At 36.1% G+C, this 17,133-nt stretch overlaps 1 protein-coding gene across 1 annotated transcript in view; it reads left to right on the forward strand.

Moving 5' to 3' along the window:
* Window positions 1–17,133, forward strand: part of MACROD2 (mono-ADP ribosylhydrolase 2) — a 1,066,625-nt gene that overhangs the window by 460,026 nt on the left and 589,466 nt on the right. The window lies entirely within an intron of this gene.

A 17,133-nucleotide genomic window follows, 5' to 3' on the forward strand; every position in this document is an offset into this window, starting at 1 on the left:
TATGAATGTTGATCTCAGAGAAAAAAAATAGTATTACTTTTCACTGACAAGCCGCTTGGGAATGATAGAATGACAGGACTTGGGAATTTGTAAAAGGAAATAAGATTTTATTCAGGTTTTAGCCTTTGATTATAGCTCATTTACAAAAGCACTAAACTCATAGTTAGGTATGTTACTAGAAACAGACATGGTATTTGTAGCCATTTGCCACAGCAGTCATGAAGGCAAGCTTGTTTATTTAAACATTTATATACTGTCTTTTTCCTAACATTTTCTTTAAATTTATGCACCGTACATTGAAACCTATCTGAGTTTCCACTATCAGTTGCCCTTCTGGATGCTGAAAATTAGAATAAAGCAATGCTTGGTGGGCTAATGGTTCCCCAACCTTTTGCTATAATCTCAGGAAACTTTTACCTCAAAATTTAGCAGGAAAAAAAGGTTAATCCTCCTTTGTAGGTACTCTTTGAAAATATATTTTAAAAGATAAAATGTGCAAGACACTGAACGTCAATAAAACAAAACACTATAGCCTTTGAATAATCAAAAACAAAGATTAATTTTATATCTAATCTATATATAGCTTTTCTCTAGATAGAAATACTCTATTGATTATTTTGTTCATAATAAAAATATTTATACCAACAGCAGCTAGAGAATGGAAATAAATATACAAAAGCATTTAAATTCATTGTATGGTATTTTAATCTATTTTAACACAAAAACATTAATAAATCTTTAGTTTTTCCCTTCACTTTCACAGCATTGCCACCCTTTGTTGAGAAGATGAGATAAACTCAATGGATATATGCAAATAAATATTTCAATACACTCAAATGGAAATGATTCCTAAAGAAAAATGAGTGTAAATCAAACTTGCCTGCAAAGGAAAGTATCTTTTTTCACAAATGCTTCCTTCAGATTAACAAAGCGTCTTTATTTTAGCACTTCAACCCATCCCCCTGCCTCTTTAATTTCTCTTTTTGCTTGTGAAATAATTCTGTCACTCTGGAATGGCAGGGATTGATCATTAAATTGCGGTTGCATAATTTGTCTCATCACTTCACTGAAGGCAAGATGTGACTGAAAGTTCAGTTTTTCTGAAATCCACTGCTAAGAATAACTTTTAAAGCACTGGACAGTTTAGTTTGCCATTTAACCGAGTGGGATTTTAATTAATAAGTCTAAATTATATGAGAAATGAATGCTGTATTTTTAGTAATGTTCTTACCACATTCCTGGATAGAAGTAGCTCACATACTGCTTGGTTTTGGCTGCAAGCCATTCCACCATTGCTCTGGAGTTCGTCCTGTTGAGCTGAATGGGTACAATGACATTTTTCTAAAATCCAAGAACTGTTCTGCATTCTTTATGGCCTTAATTAATTGCATGGAAAGGCAAATATTTTTTTCAGACCATTGTTAGACTGTGCTAGATTTAAAGACAGTTTGAAAACTGAGCATATTTATAAGCCTAGAAAGGGCTGTTGAAATTGGGCCTTATTACCCAAAAAGAAAGAGATATCTGAAAGGTGTTTTTTCAAAAGGCAACTGGGCTGTTTTTTTCTTGAGAAGGAAGAAGAAGACATTTCACTTCTCATCCAAGAAGCTTCCTTGATTCTGGCTAGAAGGTGGGGGGGGGGGAGGCGATGTAAAAATTAGTTCTGACAAAATGGGTGGGCAGGTGGAAGGGGTTTTTTTTTTTTTTGCAGTCCTCTGGCCATTAGCACTTTCCCTGAGAGCTCTTGAGGCCACTTTGAGATTATCTGTGCCCTCAGGGTCACCTGTATCAGAGTGCAAATGGGTGTGTGGAATCTTCTTAGAACTGCTGAAAAGACTGTGCTGTAGACAGGAGATAGTAAGGTAAAGGTAAACGTTCCCCTCGCACATATGTGCTAGTCATTCCCGACTCTAGGGGTCGGTGCTCATCTCTGTTTCAAAGCCAAAGAGCCAGCATTGTCCAAAGACATCTCCATGGTCATTTGGCTGGCATGAAGGCACACACAACACCGTTACCTTCCCACCAAAGAGGGACCCTATTTTTCTACTTGCATTTTTACATGCTTTTGAACCGCTTGGTTGGCAGAAGCTGGAACAAATAATGGGAGCTCACTCTGTTACGTGACACTAGGGATTCGAACTGCCAAACTGCCAACCTTACTGATCAACAAGCTTAGCATCTTAGCCACAGAGCCACTGAGCCTAGGAGGAGATAGATATCCCCCCCCCCCGTTGAGAGAGGGCTGCTCAATGTTATCATAAAAATAACACACTGTATTAAATATGTCAGTGTCCTTTTTTCTTTGAGATCAATATGTGTAATTTGGAAACGAGAGGGACTTCATTCATATAATATGCTGATGTTAAGGCATCTGGCTAAAAACCTGGACATTTTGAGTTCTAGTTCTGCCACAAAGCTAACTGGGGGACCTTGGGCCAGACATGTTCTCTCAGCCCTAGGAAAGAGGCAATGACAAACCCACTTCTGAAAACCTTTGCCAAGAAAACTATAGCACCTTGTCTGGGTAGCCTCCAAGAATTCGATGAGATTGAACAGAAGAGAAAAAAAAAGATTTGTTTGGCTTAGTCTGTGTGAACCCAGCCAACGTATGATTGGACAAAGTTTACAGGCTTTCTGTAGCTTTTTGCCTATCTCTAACTCATGCTCCCAATTATCCTTTATTAAAGATAAATGATGGCCCACAATGCTGTTGTCAACGCTGTAATCATTATCTGTTTTTTTCTGTAAATGTAATCTTTTTAAAGAAATTATCCATTAATTAATAACTAGTATGGTTTGTCTATGTAAACATGAATTAATAACTAGTATGATTTGTCTGTGTAAACATTTTCTTTCAGTTTATTAATGCTTATACCTGTGTTTCCCCAAAAATAAGCCCTGGTCTTATATTTTTGGGGAGCTCCAAAATAAACATTAGGACTTATTTTCAGAGAAACACAATTTCAGGGTGATCAGCCACCACCCCCAACACATGCAAATAAGTTTTCTCTCATATCTGTAAGATTGAACTGGGTGAAATTGTGCATCGTAGGACAAAACTTTTTTCAATGAAAGTACTTCAAATGGGCTAACTTACAAAATGTGTCCAAATTCCAGGACCCATAACACCCATGGAATTGAAATTTGGCAATTTTTATAAAACATTTTATGATATAAAATATTTTATTGCAATAGTGATAACACTTAGAATTACATACTGTTTTACAGTTCTCTCTGAGAAGTTTACAGTATCAGCATATTGCCTGCAACAATCTGGGCTCTCACCTTGGAAAGATGGAAGGCTGAATCAACCTTGAGCCAGTCAGGTTCGAATTCCTGGCTATGGGCAGAGTTAGCCTGCAATATTACATTTTAAACATTGCATTACTGTGGCCCCTATGACAAAATTTATTTATGACATAATAAATTGTCATAAATGTTTCCTGTGGTTCTGATGTTTGATTATGCACAGTTCAATGTGGCCCACATTCAAGACATATATATCTGAATGGCCCTCTGAATTTTTAACAACTTGTCAAGTACATCAGAAATTTTGCCATTGTGAATGCATCAAAGAATCTGGCAAGGAAATATCTCTGAAATTGGTGACCAAAGGAGGTCACAGGTTGTTTAGTGTTTCAATAAAAATATGGTATAGGATATTCTTTTCACATACCTTCTATCCTCCTATTTATGTTTTTGTTAGATTGATACTCTACTCCCTTCAGGAGGTCAAGTCTATGTGCATAGCGTTTATATCTCCAGTATTTTCTACATCATGAGGTGAGGTAAATTGGACTGAGATGGTGACTGGCCCAGTCATTCAGTGAGCTCTGTGGGAGAAGATAGATTTGAAAGGGTTTCCATGCTAAGTCAGATGCTAAAAGAATTTGGTTACTTCTTCCTATTGATAAATTAGTGACAGTGTGAATTTCTCAGGATTACATTGATTAATGGTTCCATAGCAAATAATTCACCCCCAGAAACTGAGTCTAGGATACAGCAGGGATCACTTGAACCCCTGCTGTCTCTTCTCAAGGGTTTCTAATCCCCTTCAATGATCCTAGTTGGCTATATGTGGGAATAAAATTGGGAGTTTGGAGGGAAAGCCACAGCATAGACTGTGATCTGATTGATGAAATATGAGTTCAAAGGAAGAGATATGCCAGAAGAATCCCAGGAGACCCTTCCTAGTTTTCAGGAGAATAAATGGGATGGGTGGGAGGTGTACGTTAGTCTTGTAAGATTATGTTAATTTAACTTTAGAATAGAGATAGAATTAATACTCCTGAATGTGCTTCTTGCCTGGAATAACTAATTCCAATTAATAGCTTCATCGCCTGTGCTGCCAACCTTTTTGCTCTTGAAGGAACTTAGCAGGAATGCCTAAGGTACTATGTGGATGGGATGCTGTTAGGACATTTCAGGGCTGTAGACCAGACTAGATGTTGAAGAACATCCTGGAAGAAGCCAGTGACAGCCCACTTTTGTTTGCTGCCAAGACTACAAGGATGTATAGCAATAGCACTTTTATATATATTGCTTTACAGTGATTTATAGCCCTCTCTAAGCAGTTTACAGAGTCAGCATATTGACCCCAACAATTTGGGTCCTCATTTTACTTTACTTCAGGAAAGGAAAGTTACAGAGAAGATGCAAAGCTTGTAAATTGGAAAAACTAATAAACATTATAACAATTTCTACTTTCCTGTCAAAATACCAGTGCACATTTTAGACTGTAAGTCATTGCCCTTTGCTAATAATTAGTGGCTGCTTGCAGGATCAATTAAAGGGTTCAATATTCATATAAAACTGGATGCATTTTCACTTCCATACAAAGAACTCAACATTATTGACAACGTTGCATATCCATGAAAGGATAAATAAATGAGTAGTTATTAAAATGTTGAAAGTAGTCTATTGTCATTCAAAAGTCAGGAAAAGTTAATGTCAGAACTGACAAGCAGGCAATTATACTTCAGTAGTTTCATGTTTGAGCTGACATCTCAGAAAAAAATGGAAACTTTCATGATCTTGTGGCTTCCCTTTAATTCAGTTCTTTTTCTTGCTTTTAGTTTTATCTGTATCATCTGTGTTATATATATATATATATATATATATATATATATATATATATATATATATATATATATATATATATATATATATCACACATACATTAAATGTATATCCTTTTTTAAAGAATGGGGAAAAACAAAGGCTGTTTTCTTTTTGTTAGGTATTAAAGATTAATTGTTTCATTCAAGTGATAATTGGAGGATATAATTCGCTTCATTTGAAGATGCTATTAATCATATGATAATTAAGGCTGTGTTCTGGTATTTCATATTCCTTACACATCTTTCATTTGCTCAACTGAAATTGGGGTGAAGATGGAGGCAGAACAAGAGTATGCAAGAGGAAATAATCAAAGTTTTCACAGTTTAGATTTGCATAGTCCCGCTATTCCCTCTGGATACCAGGACATTGCTTCCAAGGTTAGTTAAGGAGGCTGATTGTTGGGTTTCTGAAAACAAGTAAATATTGAAAGAAAGAAAAATAAAATGTATAATTGCTTCCTAGTGCTTAATGAAGCCTAAGAAAATGCAAAACCTACACATACTCTAATGGAAAATCATTTTAAATGAGTGCACTTCTACCAGGAAGAATAAACCAAAGAATTATCAATTATTTCCACCTCTGAGAAACCAATATTAGAAAAGAGGGAAGGAAGGAAGGAAGGAAGGAAGGAAGGAAGGAAGGAAGGAAGGAAGGAAGGAAGGAAGGAAGGAAAGAAAATGTTTGGAATTTAAAAAAAGTTTTAAAATCACTATATATGTAGCCCCACTCTATGAAGAGCTACTGTTCAATTGTTGTTGTTTTAAAGTTTCTATTCTAATGAGAGGGAAAACCTTCTCGGTATTTCTGATTGGAGCTAATTGGAGAATGGCTAATTTTGGCATACATATTATTAAGACTCCTGTGTGGATGTTATTTGTATGCTGAAGTAGTTATGGCAAGGTTACTTTTAATTTTTAATTACAATGTTTTAGTGACCCAGATTAGCATTGTGTTTGCCCAGCTCTACATTTGTAATGAATTGGGATTTATTAAAAGACCAAAAGAAATGCATCAAAATAGGGACAGTTGTTGTAACAGCTGCATGCATATAAAACATATGAGAGTAGTAGTTCACACATTACATCTTTTTAAAAAATATTTTACTACTGCTCTGCCCTTAGCAGAATGAATTTAGTTTCAAGTATTGATCTCCCATGCTGAAATTTTTTCTAGCCCTAGAGAAAACTCTGTGGCAGGAAGCAACAAAATGCTTTGTTATTTTCCCTTCCTGATTTCAAATATTTCTTAACATATCTTCAGACTGCAGAACCTACATTGACTTATTTGATTAGGATTGTTTGTGTGTGTGTGTGTGTGTGCGCGCGTGTATCACTGGATTACCTTTGATTAGTGGGTATCTTGCGAGTCCTTAGAGTGATTATATGAGATAGGTGGCCATGTAAGTCCTGTAAATGAAATCAATACAATAAATCTTTCTCACAAGGATGTTGTGACAATAAAATGAAGAGTATAAACCATCTTCAGAATCTTGCAGGAAAACTAATATAAAAATGATCAAGAAATAATGTACACATTTTGGTTGAATGCCAAGTGAAAAATAATTGGTACAATATATGAAGAAGTATGTGGCTTGGAGGAGGACATCTGTCTTGCATGTATGCATAAATCTGTAGGGCTGTTAAAGAAATCAGAAATACTGCACTTGGATGCTGTTGTTCTTGTGTCTGACTCCCTCCTATGGACTAGCTGTTTCCACATTTTCCAGTCTTATATTGGTTCTTTCAGTGGCTTTATGCTCTGGTTGGTATCAGCGAGATATATATATAACTGGAATAAACAAGAGTATGATGAGAAGTTCAAAATGAAAAAAAATATGTACGCTTGAGTACTTCATGTAACCTTATCCAACACATTCTATATTTTGAGTTAATTTTTTTTTGCCTATGTGGTTCAATATTTTTTATTACAATTTTCTTCCTCTCTGGTGCTCTCCAAGAATTATGTTGGCTGAGAATCTCAGAAATTATATGGTCCAGGATATATATTCCAGTCTGGTGTAGTTCAGGCAGTCGGCAGGAATTAAAACTCACTAGAAAATGCACACGTACACACGTACACAGAGATACACAGACACACACAGTAACTAGGAGGCACAAAATTGAAGAAGGTAAATCTACTCTGTTTGATAGTGGGTCTCCAGATTTTCATATTAGTGTTTGATTGAAATACTCTTGGGTATTATTTTGAATGTATTATTTATATTATTATGAAAAGTAGGCTAAATTATTATGAGGAAATAATAAAAAAAATGAAGAAATAATTTTCAGGCCTATTTTGAGATCCCATATATTGAATTTGGGACATTTTTTAACAATGTGATCCAGCTATATTATGATGTAATTATATTTAGAATAAGTTAAATATAACAAATATAATGTAGGAGCTATAAAATAAAATAAAAATTAAAGTATTTAGCAAAATCCCTTCAACTAATTCCCGAATATATTAGTGGTTTTAATTTTTTTAACTAGTTTTTAGTGGTACTTTACTGATACATTTGAAGATCTGGCAAAATACTTATTATGGATCGAACTAACCCTATCACAAATCCTCCAGTGTTTAGAACATCATCAAACTGATGAACTGATCCCATGCAGGATAAGTTTCATCCTAAAAGAAGCCATCCTGGTTAACTGGCTGATTTTTGAATCATGTTTTAATGCACTTTTTTTGGCTGACTGCCTTGAGAAAGAAAAGAAGAAGAAAGTCAAGGGTCACAGTCTAATGATTGGGCATGAATAATATGAGAGTATTAGGCCTGGACTTCAGTCATGCAGAACCAATTTTGAGCTTGATGGCATCACCATTGCACATTTTTAATTGAACTGCTTGTTAGAAGTACTGAGATAATCTCATTATTGCTCTGTTTTCTTCTAAGCTTAGGATACTGTTGGATGCTATTTGATATTCTACAGATCACCAGGACTAATATTCAGCCATAGATGAGCTACTAGTGGAAAACAAGTGAGATTATCTTCTGTTTACTAGAAGACCTTCAAGGCCGCTAGGATTCTATGTGTATTTAAAAAAAAAGTTTGTCAATTTATTCATTAGGCTTATTAATAGGTTTTATTTATTTATTTTATTAACATGGCTTTAATAAACTTCAAGATATGAAGTTATACACATAAATTCCCATTGATTTTAAAGTCATACTAGATATTAGGTCTATTAACTCTTGAACAAGTCGGTCTTCTTGTGCATGTTAAGTGAAAGGCATCATTAAAGCTATGAAACAAGATTAAGGTTTCATTGTACATTTTTCTTCCTCCCCCCCCCCAAATGCTTTGGAATTAGTTCCCATCATTCCCTGTATATATTGTTACTGAAAGACACAGAATGAACTGGAAAACTTGCCTAGAAAACAGAAACAAATATTCTTGCAAATGCAGAATGAACATTTCATGAACTCATTTTATAAAAGATGTGCCTGGTTATAACAAAGATTTTAAAGATTTAAGATTAAAGATTGGACAAATGGACATAGACTCATTCATAAATCCCATAAAACAAAGTCACTAGGTATTTAGTTACTGAGAAATGTATTCCATAATGGTTGTTTTTAAGTACACAATTAACAAAAGCACACAAGGATACTGGTTTCTACTATGGAATGGAATGGAATGGAATGGAGCAGAATGGAATGGAATGGAAGAAAACGGAATAGGATAGAATAACTTTATTTTCACTTTGAATGTACACTAATCGGCATACATTAAAATGAAAATTCATTGCATATAGCTCTCAAAGCATCTCCACCTCTAATATACACTACATAAATATGACAAAATAGATAAATAAATAAATACATACATACATACAAAATTATGCATATACAGTATTTGCATATATTGTATGACATAGAGAAACAAGACAGTATGGTTTGGATGTATGCATGTATGTGGTGAGAGAAACAAATCTTGTGAGTTTACCAGACAAATGGCATAAGGAACAAAGCTGTTACAGAATTTAGTAGTCCTTCTAGAAATACTTCAAAACCTTTTCCCAGAGGGGAGCAACAGAAACAGACTGTGTGGGGTCTCTAACAATGCTTTGAGCTCTAAGCACACAACTTTTATAAGAGTATCCTGAATGACAGGAAGTGAGCTTCTTATAATCATCTCGGCTGTCCTTACCACTCTCTGAATGGACTTTCTATCTGAGGCACTGCTGTCACCAAACCAAGCAATGATGTAGTTTGTTAAAACGCTGTCAGTTGTGTCTCTGTAAAAAGTGGCCAGGATAGAAAGAGAAAGATGTGCTTTGCTCATCTGACACAGGAAATTCAGTCACTTGTTTGCATGCTTCACTAAAGATGATGTGTGAAGAGACCAGTTCAAATTGTTAATTATTTGCATTATTGAATACAAACCTACTGGAAGTGATCTAGGAGGATAGTTCTCACTTTATAGATATCCTAAAATATATCTGAGTCAAATGTGTATTTGAAAATAAAAAACCATATGAAGAAGGCAGGAACAAGATCAGATATAATATGTTCAAAATATATATCAATACTTAACCCCAGAAGCACATATTCAAAAGGCATATACTGTAGATGAACCTTTTCATAGTCTTCTCCAATATGAAATGTATTGTTTCTTTTTATATACTAGGAGTCATATTTAGATTTGCAACAAAGCATATAAATTTAGCATATGCTAACCTACGTTGTCTTCTCCTTTCCATTTTTGTAGTGATTTTTTTACACCTCCTCCTTTTGTTGTTGCATAAACAGCTGAGTTGTCTTTCAACTGAGCTCACATAATTTGGTATCCTGTTGAAAGAAAATTGTATATGAATGTAGGTAATGTACAAGTGTGAGCCCTTTTTGCAACTTTATGGGAAGCTGAATTTGAAAAAAAAAAACACCACCCCTTTATGGATGGCTTCACGTAGGTGATTTTGCAAAGCAATTTTCCTCGGCAAAGTGAAGCTAGTAACTGGGATTGAAATCGTTCTTTTGCACCAGCTCTTGCTCTAGAGGGAATGCTTACAACTAGGTATTTTCATGGAGAACAGGCAAACCTTACAAGAACTGGGGAATTTAAGGAGAGTTATTGAATAGTCAGGATTTTAAAGGAAAGAATTGATCTGGTCTCTGCTTAATACATAAATGATTGTTCCCCAAACCCCTCTGTTAATGTGTGTTTTTTGATCTTACAGCAAAGTTCTCATCATTTGGTCACTCTCTGAGGTACTATTATTTAGAAAGAATAATTAGAATAAGAATAAATTTATTATATTGAATTTATCTCCATTTTTTTAAACATTTAAATTACAGTACTTGTGCAACTTTCCAGGTTTCTTTTGCCTCTCTATCTTCTGATCATGCATGAAAGATTTTTTTTAAATTTTTTGGGGAATATTACAGGTTTAGCAGAACATTTCTCTGTACTTGCACATTAATCTGTCTTGACTGCACCAGACTTTCTCTGAATGTGGCTTAATCAGATTATCTATAAAATGTTGGCAAGAAAAGGACTGCAAATTCGAACATGGTCCTTCTATTAATAAACAACTGTAATTAAACCTGGCATTTTGTGTGCTTTTCAAAAAATGTTTAACATGGCTTATGTGTAATGCTGCCTCTTGATTTCATTGATTTGAGTGCATTGAATATAAGCAAGCTGTTGCTTTGTTAGGGACTCAAGGGCACTTTCTTTTTTTGTTATACAAACTGAAATTGATGTTCCTGTGTTTTGTTATATGCTTTGCTCCATGTTGATATTTTACTTCTCTTTTGTTTATGTATTGCTTTAAGGTAATAGGTGAAAGAGATGAGGAATGGGGCAGGGGGAAGGAGTGATAAACTGTATTTACATGAGAATCCCAAAGGTCTATGTTTACTAGCAACTAACAATTTATACCAATCTAGCCCAGCAGGAAGGGACACAAGTACATTTTTTTATAACTTCAGGGGCTGCAGGTGAGTGAGACATCAAGGCTTTATGTCCTCTCTCCTCTGAACAATATATTGCTTGGAGATTTCCCTCTTACATTATTTGCTCTGATTTAAAAAGAAAAAAAAAGAATAAATGCAGTAAAGTCACAGTGCAGTGAGTGCAGTCTTTCTACTTTTGGAGGAGTACTAGGGGCTACACTGAAGTGGAAAACATCTGATAAATAAATTAGAGTTCTCCATGGTGCATTGTTTGGTCTCCCTGTTTTCTATAGGGGGAATAATGCTTTATTATTCTTGTTTCTGAAAAAGACTAAAGTATTCTCTGTACATTAAAAAAAACATTTGACTATTGGTATAATTCTTCTTTTGTAACTCATTATCAGGCCCTGTACTGTATTACATGAAAATGCATCTCTCACTGGAACTCATATTCTAGAGCCAGTGTGGTGTCAGGCTTTAAGGAGTTGTTGGATTACATAATGAATTGGGAAGACACAGGTTCAAGTCCAGTGACAACCATAAAAGGTCACTGGGTAAGATTATCAAACTTCCCACAAAGCTGCTTGGGGGGGGGGGGGAATGGGAATTGCTGCTTTTCTGGAATAATGCCAAAACCATATCCAAAAAGTGCCTGTTAGAAAGAAATCTTACCTGGATTCTGAGCCAGGAATAAAATACACCGGCAGTTGCTTGAACCAGAGGTGAGGTTTATTTCCGAGAGAGCAATGTACAGTGAGCTGTTGGAGGTGAACATGTCAAGTCTTCCCTGAAATCTTGTTTTTCTTCCTTGAAAGCTTGCAAAGTCACATCCTTTGGGGATTCTGAAAAAAGTACACTTAATTGGTGTTCCAAGAGGGAGTGCTCTATAGTCAGGCACTCTGCTGAGTTGTGGTTTCTGCTTGTTTAGCATTGCTGATTGAAATGTCAGTTCTGCGCTACCAATTGTAATTTTTAACATTTTGATGTGATTAAAGCTGGAAGACTGTTTGGTGGGAAGACATTATGCCCTTTCCACAAACTCAATAATATCCAGTAGAATAGTGCACAAGGCTTTTGAATGTTTACATGGGTGTTTGGACCAGGAGAGTAGGTAAGCTCTGCTGCTGCTTCTGCTGCTGTAATAATTTGTGATCAAGGTGATTGTTTTAATCTTGGCACCACGAGTTATATAAGTCAGAGTCCCCACCCTCTGGGCCATGGACTGGCACTGGTCCATGGCATGCCAGAAACCAGGCCATGCAAACAAGTGAAGCCCCATCCATGGGATGCAGGCAGCAGCATACAAAATCATGCCCCCCTCCCACCGGTCTGTGGAAAGACCTCTCTCCACAGAACCAGTCCCTGGTGCCCAAAGGTTTGGGGGCTGCTGATATAAGTGATTGCTGTTTTAATCCTTGCATGCTACCCAGAAATAAGATGGGCAACCATATAAATCATGTCAATCAATCAATTATAATGAGTCAGCAAGCTGTCCTGTGGCGCAGATGTTTTGATGGGTATGATCAGAATCCAACAATTAGTTGGTATCAGTTGGTCTTAGTATTTATTTTGTACATTGTTTTAGTGCTGTTTCAGAATTGTCTTAAAGTCCTATCCAAAGTCAGCTAATATCAGCTGATAATTCATCTCATTTTGAATATCAAATAAAAATACTGGTGGCAAACCAAAATGGGTTTTGAATGATGATTGAATGATTGTATCTTTTGACCTTCTTATTTGTCAATATTGATCTCTATAGTTGCATCCCATATTAAGGGGAATGATGGGCAAAATCTGGTAGTTGGGTGATATTTGGTAAGAAGGGAGATAATCAACGCTGGGAGAATCTATCAGCCACTATCGTTAACACACTTTATTTATTGAAAATAATGAAATTTCCCAGCATCATGTCTGTGACACAAAGGGGATTGCCAGTGGGATAAAAATTTCATTTCCACATAGTTTTCTAGGATGGATGGAAGAGTCTTAAGTTGGAGTCTTAAATGGGATGTTTGCATCGTTGTGTTTTCAGCAAGGACTTGAGTTACCTTCTGCTGTACAATATTAAATTATCAGCATTATTTAAGTAAGTGAAGACAATTTTTATTAGGGATCTGATATAAAACATTGCCAGCACATCATTTTTATGCATGTGATCATCTGGCAAGAGTTCAGATATCCTCTGCAGATGAAATAGCATTTTCTGTCAAGATAGATATCAGTAAAAGTATGCATTATCAAAAAATGTAGAACATATGCTGTTAAAGAACATGGAAGTGGATAGTTCTTTCGAAGGAGGGTTTGAATTAATAGAGACCAGGTCGAAGAAGCATGTGAACAAGAGGCAAAGTCCCTAAAGGACTGAGAACGAATAGGAAATTGTACTGCTTGGCTATTTTCCCAGGCTCTGCAGATGCTCATGACCACAAATAATATCTTGGTGCTTTAACTATTATCAGTGAAAGAGGAGACTTTTGTGAAAATCATTGAATATTTTAATCTGAGCTTTTATTATGGTTTGTATTACCTTTCCAAGGAATAAAGTAGATTTTTAGCCAGGTGGTCCATTTTCTTCCTACAGTTATTGTCCTTACGTGGGATTATTAACTAGCACCATCAAAACATAATGACAATCTTTTTAAAACCAAGTCTATTAATAATGTTTCATCCATTATCAAATTGTGTTTTAAAATTTTATAACATGAATATCTGAAATTTTTTTAGAAGTAATTAAATTTGTCCAGTAATTAAATTTAAATGCCTTTAAATTCTGACAATATTTTGGAATAGGCCAAATTGGGCCAAAAGCCTTTCTTAATAAATTTGTAACGTGATGCATTTCTATTATTTTTATCATACAGTAAGCTGGGGAAGTGCTTGTTTGTTTCACACCTTGGATATGGATGTCACCTTTTTCACATTGCTAAAAATATGTATATTCTGTATATCATACTACAACATCTTTTTAGTGTTTCCTGAATATATTCCTCTAGGATTTCAGAATAGTATTTTGAAGAATTTGTTTGTATGGGGATAGTGGCAAAAGCCTTATCCTCAAAGATACAAAGGGCTATAAATAGCCCAATTCAGAAGAGAAATGAGAGAAAATTTCCTTTTATTTATATTTAACTAGTTGATAAGCTGGCGTTGGCTGGGTATTTATTTATAGGGGGAAAATGTCCAGACCTCATGCAATTTCTAATGTTGGATTTTTCCCCCTTGCCAGAGGGAGCCTACTTGTGTAATATTGTGAAGCCGTTACCATGGCAACTCCAGTGCACTGTACAGTAGAAGCCATTTTAAGGCTGTATCTTAACAGAACACCCCCGAGGGGTTTTAGGGGTGTCTTACCACCACAGTATTTGTTTCCAAAGAATAATTCATTTGTGTAACAAGTTTGGTTGAAATTGCTCAAGACATTCCAGAGTTATGCTGGAAAATACACACAGCCATTTATACACACACACACACACACACACACACACACACACACACACACACACACACACACATAAACACACACACACATATATACACATATATACATACACATGCACACACACACAGACAGATATAGATATAGATATAGATACTGTCAAACAAAATCCTCTTCCTCATACATTTCGGGGAACTTTTTTTAAATACTTCCAAGCCTTTGCAGGACAACAACAAGAAAAGATACAAAAATCTGTGATTTGGGCAATACACATAATCTTCAAGTTACAATGGCAGCTGGATCTGGAATTTCCAACAAATACAGAATAATATTGCAGTCGAAGCTAGAAAAGTACTAAACGGAGAGAAAAACAATACAAAGCAGTCGTCAGAATTACAATGTTATACTTTCTTAAAATGGTGTTACATATCTTGAAACTGAACTTACATCCATTCATTAGTTCATTTTAATGTCAACATTTACTATTTTAATATTCTATTTTGTCATTTATACTTGGTTGTAAGCCACCTAGAGTCACCCCTTGGCAGGATGGGCAACATACAAATGATTTGTTACAAGCAAGACACTTTCTGGGAATGTTATTTGGTATTTGCTTTTAAGTCCCAGTTCATTGGTTTTTTTTTTTTTAAAAAAGGTATGTCTGTAAACACACACACACATACACACACACACACACACACACAGAGAGAGAGAGAGAGAGAGAGAGAGAGAGAGAGAGAGAGAGAGAGAGAGAGATCAGAATTGTTTTTGATTTGGATAGCCTATAAATGCAATAGATGCACAGGTAGATAAATAGGTCATTATGTGGACAAATATCAATTCCAGCTCCTTGGTATATTTGTGGAGCAACTGCTGCAAGGAGAAAGCTTTGTATACCTTCAGCATCTTTGAGGTCTTGAAAGCAGAATGTATCCTGTCCATACAAGCAGTGATGCTCACATGATCTTCAGGAACAGCTGGAAATGAGGATGAATGTCATAGCTGCAGAGGCCAATTACCAACTTCCTTCCACATCACTAGTATTTCAACCCACCAGTCTTTCACAAAGCAGTATGAAAAAGAAGCTTTCACTTCTCCTGAGAACATGAGCCAGTGAATCCCCATTTTATTCCTTTTCAGCTGACCAGGAGAAGAATGCCAAGAACATCATCCAGTCAATATCATGCTCCCTGAGCTATCATGGATTGTGAAATACCAATCCCCTCATTCCCCCTCTTCCCTCCACACTGAAACAAAACAAAATAAATAGCTAGAACTGCCCTTTGCATTTGTAAGCATTTGCCCTCTGGTTTGCAAAAATAGCTGAGAGGTTGCTGTGATAAAAAGCTAAGGAAAGGAAGGACCATTTGTAAAGCACATGTAAACAAAAACCTTGCAATCCTGCAAAGGCTTATTGGTTGCTTTGCTTTCATTCCTCTGTTGCATTTGACATTTTTGAAGGTGAAATATCTCAGCATCTTCCTAGTGCTTCCATCGGATAAGTGCTAAACCATGCCTACAGGAAGAGACAAGCACCAGAAACAGGATGCTAAAACAGGATGTCTCTCTGAGGGCATGTGTCTTGGAGAGACATTGACTGATTTGAGCTAAGAGGCTGGAAGGAAGAGTGTATCAAGAATGCACCCCAGTGAGAAAGCCAAATTCTCCCAAGGGTTGTAGATGCAGCAATTGAGAAGAGAATACCAGCTTTACTATTGCAGGATGTTTGAGCAGAGTTAGAAAGAAATGTGGCTCAGTTTCCCAAAGGAGTGGAGGTGTGTGTCAATAAACAGACCAGAAGTGTTGTAAAGCCTGGCTGATGTGAAACTGATGCTCTGTTTCTTTCTTGCATTAGGCAAGAACATTAGGCATAATAAAAATGTTCCTATCCCTTTGTAAGTATTAAACATGTTTAATAGAAATTACAATTAGGAGAAGATGGAGCCACATTTTTCTCTCCTGATTCAGATAGCGTTTGCTTTCTCTTGGATATCAGGGTTGTTTAGAAGCTGTTAAGCTCTGAGTTGAACTGCTTGCTTGCTTACTTATTTGTTTGTTTATTTGTTTGTTTATGAAAATATATATGGCCACCCAACTCACTTTCAGTAACTGAATGGCTCAAAAGAAAAAAATAGCACAGTATAAGGACAATAGAAAAGCCATCACACCACCCTCCATCCATTTGACAGGTTTCCTCCCATTCTGGGGTCCCTAGTCCTTGAAAAAGTATCATAGTGTGTATTTCCTTGTGCAATTTGTAATTGCAATTGTGAAATAGGATCAGAAAAACTGGTAGTTCAGTGGTTCGAATCTCTAGGGCTGCATAACAGAGTGAGCTCCCGTTACTTGTCCCAGCTTCTGTCCACCTAGCAGTTCGAAAGCATGTAATAATGCAAATAGAAAAATAGGGACCACCTTTGGTGGGGAGGTAACAGCAGCAACAGCATGAACGCAGAGATGGCTTTGGACAGCGCTGGCTCTTCGGCTTTGTAACAGAGATTAGCACTGTCCCCTAGAGTCGAGAACGACTAGCACATACGTGTGATGGGAACCTTTACCTTTACCTTTAATTTCCTAGTAATTCCTTGTGTGTTCACTCACACTTGGTCATGCAATATTCTGTTCTGTTCTACTCTACTCTACTCTACTCTACTCTACTCTACTCTACTCT

Source organism: Thamnophis elegans, chromosome 3 (genome assembly GCF_009769535.1).
Source record: "Thamnophis elegans isolate rThaEle1 chromosome 3, rThaEle1.pri, whole genome shotgun sequence".
Classification (NCBI taxonomy): domain Eukaryota; kingdom Metazoa; phylum Chordata; class Lepidosauria; order Squamata; family Colubridae; genus Thamnophis; species Thamnophis elegans.